The following is a 2,850-nucleotide window of genomic DNA, read 5'->3' as shown; positions in this document are numbered from 1 at the left end:
GGGACGCTTCAAAGGGCCGCCTTTCCCCCACAAAGCCCTGGGCTGAGATTGTCTCTCATCCAGGTGTTGGGGAACCTCATTTACATCTTCAAATCGACGCTCACGTATTCATCCCGCTCACGATGATGATGAGGTTTTTTTTCATCTCGATAATTATATTAATGAACCACGAAGAGGCTGTTTTTATTTTTTATTTTAAGAAGCCGGGACGAATGTTTGAAACGATATCGTCAAACACTGCGCGCACGCGACACACAACGCATACATCACACACAAAGCACACAACACACATACACAACACACGAACAACGCACACAACACAGACACACCACACACACACCACACACAGACACACCACACACACACAACGTACACAACACAGACACCCCACACACACAACTCACACAACACAGACACACCACACACACAACGCACACACTCACACAGACACACCACACACACAACGCACACACTCACACAGCATAAGGATGGCAGGTGAATGTTATAGATGGCACGCGCATAGATGGTTAATTGGAAATTCAACCAGCTCCATATGAGGTGCTGGTATCAAGCGCATGGACCAACAGTCCCTGTTCCTATTTAAAGCTTTCGTGACTGCAGGGATTCATCTTCTTGGTTCTTTCGGTAAAGTCACGTAGAATGGAAATAATAAAATAATATAAATGAAACATAATAAAATACAATTCTCACGACGTTTCGGCCACAACGCAAGCAGCCGTCCTCAGGTGAAGAATTGTTCTTCTATTTTATTATGTTTCATTTTTTTATTTTATTATTTCCCTTCTACGTGACTTTATCGAAAGAACCAAGAAGACGAGTCCCTGTTCCGTCACTGCATCGTGCAGCTGATGTTCATGCTTGGAACCTGGCGTGCACCCGAGGTGTAATGCAGAGATGTTGCTGATTGCATCACACGGCGTGCCGGAAATTGCGAGACCCGTGTGGCCTTCGCAAGAAAATAAAAATAAAATCCTAAATGGGGCCCCCTCCGACTGCTATCTGGCCCCATGGCGCTCAATCACTCACTGCCCCACGTGTTTAGCGTGTCACGGCCCACTAGGGGCATTTAAGTAGTCACCCATTGAGATGACTCTCTCTCTGTCTCTCTCCAGGGGCCACTTTAGCGAACGCCAGGGGGGGGCAGGGGATGAAGTAATTGAAGTCGCGTGTCTCATCAGCAGTCATCTGCATGGGAGTTCAACTTATGTGGAGGACATTGGAAAGCATCACCAGCACCACCAGCAGCACCATCCAGCCAGCCACCTCCACCATCCCTCCGAGGGCCCGCTTGTTGACGAGGAGTGCGAGCCCACAATAGCCCGCGACTCACGGCTTAATAAACACATCTCTAACCGCCACGCTTTCCACGTCCCCTCGCGTCTTGTTTTTGTTGTTGTTCAGAAGACGAGCCACTCACCGTTTGATGGACGTTACAACAACAACAACAGCCGCCACCGCTATTCACCACCAGCACAACGCTCACCACGGGAGGAGGGCACAGCAGTGGATTTGTCTGCACCAGAACAAAAAACCGTGGCACAGAATCCGCAATCGCCTTTGACAGCGAGGTGATCGCCCTGTTATCAGTGCATCTCCAGACTCGACTCTGGTGAGAATCCCGAAATCTGGCGCATTTCATTTGGAAGTGTACCCATGCAATTCAGCCGATGATATTGTATTACCCAGTCTAATTATTGCAGTGCAGGAGTGGAGTGGTGGTTAGACTGTTGCGTCATGTATGTTGAACTTCTTTCGCACCGTACGTAGCCAAACCGCGCCAATCGAAAAGTGCGGGGGAAGGACAACACACTAAACACAAAAATCTGTTCTAAAGAAGTGAGTTTGCAATCTCGATGATGATGATTTAAAAGTGCACAGCTCCGAGTGGCTTCCTGTTATCGGAAGGAAGAGCGTTCCAGACGGCCGCAGAAGCGCATCTGAAAGCGCCGTGCGATGCCAGTGACCGCCTTTGTTCGATGGCCGAGCCAAAATCCATTGAACGCAATGAAGCCGGTGGCCTGAATTCGATTATCGGCCTCAGTCTAGCATCGGCCACGTGTCATAACTGATCCGGTCCTGGGCCTCCTTTTAAACCTTGACCAGCCCGCACTGACCAGCGCAACAACGACAACAACAACAGCCACTGAGTGGCGGTGACGTCACCACGGCGCCTGTGCCAGGCTCGGTGCACGTTGGGGCCACGTGAAGTGTCGAACGCCCGCCGGCAGGAGGTCACGGGGCAGACCCAGCAGGTGCCACGGGTCGACTGACCGAGTCGACTGCTGGCCGATGCACCACTTGTGCCCCCTACTGTGCCAAAGGCCAGCGCGGTGGAGAATGGTCAAACAACACCCCGCGGCCTGTACGTGCGTAGAGAGGCCGAAACAATATCAGTCCGAACAAACCACGGGAACAAACAATATCACTCGGAACGAAACATGGGAACGCAACAACGACTCAATCGTGCACGATTAGTCACAACGACAGAGGAGGAAGATGCATCATCATCATCATCCACCATCACAGCGAGAGATCATCACCCCGCGCCTGTTGATTTGCAATTTCAGCGATACCCCCGATTTACGTCCACCCCCCCCCCCCCCCCCCGTTACGTCCTTTCGCATTCACGTCGTCATTTTGATAACACCGCCACGTGATCTGCGTCGCCTCGACCCCAACACTTACGTCGCTGACAGCATCGTCCGACCATCCTTTCTCGTTATCCGTCGCCTCTCCCTCAGACTTTCGCCTCCACCATCACTACCACCACTACCACCACCACTACCACCATCACCACCTCCACCACCACCTCCACTACCAACACTACCA

The sequence above is a fragment of the Lethenteron reissneri genome, chromosome 3, assembly GCF_015708825.2.
Source record: "Lethenteron reissneri isolate LAM-NWPU_2019-01 chromosome 3, ASM1570882v1, whole genome shotgun sequence".
NCBI classification, from domain to species: Eukaryota; Metazoa; Chordata; class Hyperoartia; order Petromyzontiformes; family Petromyzontidae; genus Lethenteron; species Lethenteron reissneri.
Note: the sequence above shows the minus strand (reverse complement) of the source record.